This window comes from Pollicipes pollicipes, unplaced genomic scaffold (genome assembly GCF_011947565.3).
Source record: "Pollicipes pollicipes isolate AB1234 unplaced genomic scaffold, Ppol_2.1 Scaffold_7261;HRSCAF=8764_pilon_pilon_pilon, whole genome shotgun sequence".
In the NCBI taxonomy this organism is placed as follows: Eukaryota; Metazoa; Arthropoda; class Thecostraca; order Pollicipedomorpha; family Pollicipedidae; genus Pollicipes; species Pollicipes pollicipes.
The window spans coordinates 1,609,583-1,616,890 of NW_023597054.1; the positions used below are offsets into that span (position 1 = coordinate 1,609,583).

Below are 7,308 nucleotides of genomic sequence, written 5' to 3' on the forward strand. Positions count from 1 at the left end.
CGGCCAGAGCACGGCTGGGTACGCCTTTGGGGCGAGGAGGATCCGAGTCAGGACATCGCTGGTCCGTCTGAAACCGTGGTTCCCAAGTGAATGCGGTGGGCGTATGGGAATCCGACCAATCTGTGGGTGAATGCCTTCAGGCCACTTTCTTGGTCTCGGAACACACATATTAAGTAAGCAGACGTGACCGCCAGTCCGATCAACTGGAACCACACGAGTTCGGATACAAATCCAGAGGTGGATAGCGGTTACGAAGAGCCATGCTCTGCAAACACCAAGTTGTTTACATCTTCGCAAACTATCACGTGAAAGGAACAGAAGCCGACAAAGCGCATGTCCGACGATCGACCAAAACCCAAGGACGGTCAGCGAACCAATCATGCACAGCGAGCCAATCATAATGTGCACGCCAGCATCGTGAGCATTTGTACGTTTTGCGTCATTCTTAGCTAGTTTCTCAGGGCGTCTAACTCTTTCATACTTTGCGATCAAATCCATATCAGATGCGTCCGATCTGGCCGATAATCTTTAACGAAGTCATTACAAAAGCTCAGAACATCCCTTGCAGTTGACGCTAAGCCGGGAAAAATGTCGTTACACCGAATACCCGCTCACCACGAATCTAATTCATTCAACTAAGTTACAATTGCTGCATCCTGAACTCAAGAGTACGGGATTATTTTCACATTATCTGACTACATTACTGTGCATTCAGATTATTCACCCAAAACATAACAGCCCAAACATCATGGAACCCAGTTTCATAGCACTTTTGCAGATTTTGCATGTTCCTGACTTAATGTTTGCCGTGGACAATGATTGTTGTAAGTCAAGTTCTTAAAATGCTCTTCTCCACTATGTGAAACTAAAACTGAACAGCAATACTCTGTGGGACTTTGTAACTTTCAGGCTTTGTCATGTTTTTTTTGCAGCAGTTTTAATGTTTAAATGCCTGCATAATGCTGTGAGCTTTCAAGATGTTTCTCTTTAGTTATTTAGTACTACCTCATTTAACCATCACCTCCCAGTAAAAGGTCATTAGCTCAACCTAAGAACTTTGAACTCATTTATTCACCACACTGATGCTACTAATGGTTATCCATGACAATCAGAACATAAATTAAATGGGGAAAATAGGCAAGCACAACAGCAGGAAATGCATAACATGAAATTAACAAAATATCATTTGATCTACGAAAGGGTGGCAATTAATCAAACCAAAATGCCACTTGACGCATTTTGCAGAAGGGCTGGAACAGTTGAAAAAAACAAGAAACTTGGAAAAAACAGAGTAATAGGAACAAGCAAACACAAAACAATGCTGGTATTTTGTTACCATGTACTGTACAACTATCAGATCAAAAGGAAACCCCTGAAGTCAACCAAACCTCATGCATCCACAAAAATGAGCCACCACAGCTGCAGAATGTTGCAGTCAATGGAAACACACCCATATCAGTCTATGAAAATGAAACAAAAACTGACACTCAACTAGGTACCTCAGAATACTCCAGATAGTTTGACACATTGAATACCCTAGAATGAGCTGATGTCAACAAGCTAAGATGCTGCACGCAAGAGCTGAACCCTGCAAGGCATTAAGTTGGGAATAGCTGTAGGCACTATGGCACACCAAATAACTCAACCTGAAAAGCCCTCTTTCACATCACAAAACATGCACAATAAACATTTGGAGCTTTAGTATCATAAGACAACTTTTTCTTTTCCTCACCAAACCTTATACTCTATAACTTAAACTTCCATCCATTGATCCCAGGGTAGGAACGGTGAACCAAAGCGGCTGGTGTGGAATGGGCAGCTTCAACAGATTTAGAAGATGCATCAGCATCTGAAACATATGCAGCATCGGCTCCAAGAAATAAGGGCACTCAATGGCCCCTAGATTGCCCAAACCATGCCTGAGCAATGCAAATTCTTATTCAAATGCAACATGTAGTGTTGATATAATACTTCTGTAACATCTTGAACTCAACATTACTCATATTGCTATAAAGGAGTGTTGATATAAGTTATGTAATGATGTTGTGTAACAGGTATAATGCTGAGAATAGAGTTGCAGCTGAGCATTCAGATATTGCAATATTTGACATGAAACTTCAGCTTCTACAAATGTTGCCCATCTGAAATCCTTCCATGCAAAGCAACCATTCTATAATGCCATAATTAAGTTTTAGCCCTAAATCCTGAATGATCCCATTAGTTCAGCACAAGCTTCAGCATAAATCATAAAGATGATTCATCCTGCTGACGAACTGTAAATTTTAGGCAACACAAACCACCACTGCACCCATTGCTACAACATTTGCTGCCTGCATTGGATACATTTACCGAGCACAGGTTTCTTTCATTTGCTAAGTTCAGTACCAGATTTTAGGATGCATGCAGTTGCATGGAGCAAACTGCATTTTGGGGACAGTGGCCTCCCCAAACAATGTTAAAATGCACTAGCAAATGTTGGGTTCCCCTTCTCATGTTGTTGCTAAAATATTACACAAAAACTACAGTAAAGTGACTACTGCACCACAATCACCCACTTTGGGCATTACTTAATGATGTTGGCCGGGCTATCGATGAAGCAAAAAAAACTACAAGATGAAAATAGCATTTTGTCAAAATGAGGTATCAAGACCCAATGAGAAACACACATTAGATGGAGGTGCGGTGGGATAAACCCTCAGCACAGCCGACCAACAATTAACACACACTGATTATTCTGATTCAAGATAAGAGCACAAATGACCTGTTTTACAATTAATTATGATATGTCCTGCCTTCAAAACAATGATTGATGTACAATGCTCTGCTGTAACATGCGGTAGGAAAGTACACCCTGACCCACACGAGTGCACAACATTGCATCATCCCAAACATTTCCATCATCTTAAAGTGCTATTCATTTCTTATTAAGCACATTGAATACAACCACACAGATGTGCTGAGCTGACATAATTGCTGGTTGGCCCATTTCATGGATGGTGACACTTCTGTGATAAGTGTTATCATTGCATATGCTGTGTATTCAAATGCCAGGCTGACAACAATCCCAGCATTCATATATTGAAAACTGACAAGTTCCTTAGCCCCAGCATAAATATACCTGAGAAAACATTGGCCAGTCTCTTCACATGCAGCACTCCACAGCCTTTGTCACAATATTGATAACTGACTCACTGTGCAGCAACTGGATCATTACATGATCAGTTTTGATGCAGAATGTTTAAAATGGGCCATGCTATATTAAAAGAGAAATGTCACTTGGAAAAGAACAACACACATCAGATTAACCTAGAGGTATCTGCAATTACTTGAACACAATCTGGTCCTTCAACCACCATCTACAGTACGCATATATTTTTTCGTACATGCGTTTCTATGCAACTCATGTAAACAACGCGGGCAATGGTGGAGACTGGACCGACCCGGTCGTGTCCCCCGCCACGCGCGCCACAACACCAAAAACCACAAGAGGGACAAACTCTGGCGCAACTGTTCCATTTTCCCGGCGCTTAGGCGCGCACCTAAACAGCTGCCATACACCACAGGAACGCAATGAGCACAGGATTGACCAACCTGGGGTATGGTGAACATGGAGTTTGTACTAAATAAATGCAGTTGAGTCTAAACCTAGGTATAAATGCCCATTCTCTCTGTTGTGACATTATATGCCCATTATCTCCTTATGTGATGACCTTGGGTACATTTACAAGAGTACATTTAGGTTCCTATGTCTTCACGTTTTCCTTTCGTATCTGAGGACTGTGTGGCAAAAGGGAGTCAGAAATTGGAAATGAATTGGAGATATTACATCTTCAAAGATCCTTCAAGGAGGCCTGCATTCCGTGGCATTTTGCAATGAGACGCCAAGGATTTCACCGAAACTTCTCTGTATTTTAGTCTCGCACCGCAGCAGTCCCTGACGGTGCACCCACCCTCTCTGCTTCTCCCACGGCGACTCTCGACAGCGGGGCCGCGAGCCGGGGCCGGCCGTGCGAACCGTGAGAACTGCGGCGGCGGCGAGTATCTGCCGCGCAGCCGAGGCCGGCCTGCGAACCTGACCATCTGCCGCGTCCCGCCCCAGCAGGGGCGCAGGACACAAAGTGCAACTGCACTAAGAACAGATTTTCATTAGCATGACGTGCTATCTTGTAGGGATCCATGTATTTGCGGAAGGGGATGGGGTGTAAGCTCGTGGGCTCAGCTGCGATTTGTCCGCGACCCGAGAAGTCGAGACCATCAACGAATGAATGCTCAACGCTCCTCAATGCATAGAAACAATAGAAAGAAGCAACCGCAGAATATTTCGGGAAGTTTCGCTGCATTTCCAACACTTTCATCCAATTTATCTTGGACAATGTTGGTTTTAGTGGCCTGAGCTTTCCTGCTCCAAAGCACTGTTTCTCGTTGTTCTTGAAAGCTAGTTATAGAGCTACAAAAATGTAATTTTTTTGCAAAACGATGTTATAAATCTATTTCTCGTCGTCCCTGATATTGCGTAAGACAAAACATTTTGCCAGAACAGCAATAGCTGGGCCATTTCGGTCAGCACTATTTCCAATACCGCTGACGGCGGTTGCTAGGATGCGTATTAGCGAAAAAATGTGCGCGTCGCGGCGCTCTGCTCTGCTGGCAAGCGAGCTGGCCGCGCAGTTAGCCTTTTGGCCTTTAGCCTTTAGCGATTGAACACCGGAGCCTTTAGCTATAAAATTCACTATTTTAGACAAAAAGAAGTCCATTAGACTACAAGTTATGGGTGTTGAGTGCGACTGTTTTACTGGCTCCAGCCTCAGCACGAAGTCCTCCAGTCTTGAGTCGCTGCAGGCCATGGCGCACGAGGTAAGCCGGCGTTGGGCGGCGCTCTGCGGGACAGCCGTGCAACGCTGGCGACTGGTGACAACGCACAGCGTGTCCGTGTTTTGTTGGCTAACTGTTGGAATACGTAACCCGTTTGCATGCCCGAGAACCGAATTATGTTGTGGGGGCGACCGATGGTGGTGTGTGGGGGAGGGTCGAGCTTGTTGAGCCATTCGTCCCAGCACGTGCGTAAAGCCGAGCACATGGGGCGTGGCGCCTGGCGCTGGCCTCTCGCCGTGCGACTGCTGACGCGGCCCGCGGCCGGCAGGTGTCGCTGGTGGAGGACAGCGAGTGGCCGTTGGCGCACGGCGCCGCCGCCCAGGCCGTGCGCGGCCGCAACGAGGGCTTTCGCGCCGCTGTCGACCGCAGCTACGAGGCGCCGCTGACCAACGTGCGGGACCGCGAGGAGACTCGTGAGTGGTCGGCACAGGCCGGCCGCGCTCGGCGATGGGGAGAGGCGTCAGTGGACGCTGCTGCCGGCCGGCCGTCGGCGGGTGGACAGAGACAGGGAAATGGGACATACTGGAGACGGCGGCGTACTGTTGCGGCTGAGCAGCTGTGCGACCTGACGCCATTGTGACCAGGCTGCAGCTAGTTGCTTTTTTGATGTGATTTACACTCCAGTGATGCAGTATCCATCGGTATGAGCTGAGAATGCGTGCGCCCTCTCTCTCAAACCGTTCCGTGTTAAATCCCAGGCATAATTTTCACACCTCGTATGATTTTATGTTATTTTTGTGTGGTATGTTTCTATGCTATGCTTTGCATCGGTGGTCAGGAAAATTTGTTAAAAAGAATATTAACTGCTTCGCTCTTTGCATGTCACAACATTATCATGTGTGCTATTAAGGGTCAATTTGTTGATATTTGTCGGGCGTATTTATGCATGCGACTGCATTAGTAGTTGCACCCGCATGCTCGTAGTGCGTTCGATCGCCCAAGATCACAGTGTATTTTACGCGTTTGGAAGACAATCGACGTGAAATTTACACGTCGCCACCAGCAAGCGGCCAAAAGGAGCGTGACGACGCGCAATCTTCGTGACATCACTTACAGTTCACGGAACCTGTCTTAACGGGAGGGGCCCTGAGCCCGCGGTTGTGCCTTGTACTCCATCAAGGGACCTGTTCTTCACCCGGTTCGTGTCGTCTCTGCCTTGGCTGTCGTGATACCGCGGTGGGCTGTCTTCCGTACCTGTCGCTGTCGCGTTTGGGTGCCGCGTGGTGGCCGGCGCGGCGGTGGCGAGGCGACCGTTCGTCTCCCGCGGCGTCTCTCGGCCGTCCCGGCGACACCCAGCGTCGGCCGCGCCCTGGGGCGAGCCCGCTGTCGGTGGAGGCCGCTCTCCGCGCCGCTGGTGGCCGGCCGCCGCCGCCCGCTGACCGCCCTCCGTCTCTCCCTCCTTCCCTCCGTCTCTCCCTCCTTGCACGCCTCGGACGCCTGCAGTGCCGCTGGCGGCTGACGCCGATTTTGTCACCTATCTTGCGGACGAGGGGGCGGTGCCGGGCTTCGGCCGCGACCGAGCCGCCCGCCAGAGCTCCATGAGCTCAGGTACTGTCGACACCAAGAAGGCGAAGCGACGCTCCGGCCTGCTGAAGAGACTCGGCAGTATGTTCAGGTGCGGGAGGCCGCCCAGCCCTGCGGGGGGGGGGGGGGGGCAGTCGAGTCACGGGGCTAACCGGATAGTGTTGATGTCACATTATGTCCATCGAGGTGTGCCTCACAATACCGGGTTGGGTGCTGCGTGACATCCTGCAGTCGATGCGCTCAAAACCCAACTTATCATCATCATTACCCACAGTGTGGGTCGCTGTGCAGCAACACCGTATCGGCTCGCCTGGCCGTGCTCATTATGACGCGCCCCCCGTTCGTCCTGTCGGTGTGTCGGGCCCCGTGTTAAGCGGCCCGCGCGTGGCCAGGTTCGGCCGGCACCGCAAGGGCGGTGAGGCGGCGGACGCGGCGCTGCGCCGGACGCCCGACGAGCCGCGCCAGCAGCAACAAGAGCTCAACAGGATTGCGGCCTGGCGCCGAGCCGAGGACATGCAGCGGCGCATCCAGCAGCAGAACCAGCGGCTGGTGCAGCAACAGCAGCATCAGCAGCAGCAGCAGGAGCAGCAGCAGCAGCAGCAGCAGCAGCAGCAGCACAGGCCGGTGAGTGGTGCGGTGTGCCCCACGGCCGGCGCCGAGCACGGCGAGCGAGTGTACACCGCTGTTTAGCTGCCCGCCAGTGACTGGTCGAACAGAGACAGGCGCACCTCTGTGTACGATGCAGTTCACATGCGTTGATGTCCGCGCGGACCTAGGATTGACGCTGACGGCTCAATGTCTTGGCGGGAAGCACTTCTTGTGAATAAGCATCGGCGGATTAAGTAGCTTGGACGAGTGGGAGACCGTGTAGCTGCTGTAGCTGCTTCGTGGCCCTGCGGTAGGCGTGCTCAC

At 50.0% G+C, this 7,308-nt stretch overlaps 1 long non-coding RNA gene across 1 annotated transcript; it reads left to right on the top strand.

The window, feature by feature from the left end:
• The first annotated feature begins 5,211 nt into the window (after positions 1–5,211).
• LOC119112535 (uncharacterized) lies at positions 5,212–6,913 on the top strand. Its single transcript, XR_005095729.1, has 3 exons — positions 5,212–5,285; positions 6,316–6,487; positions 6,789–6,913. It is a non-coding gene; the product is annotated as an uncharacterized LOC119112535 (long non-coding RNA).
• Positions 6,914–7,308: the final 395 nt, after the last annotated feature.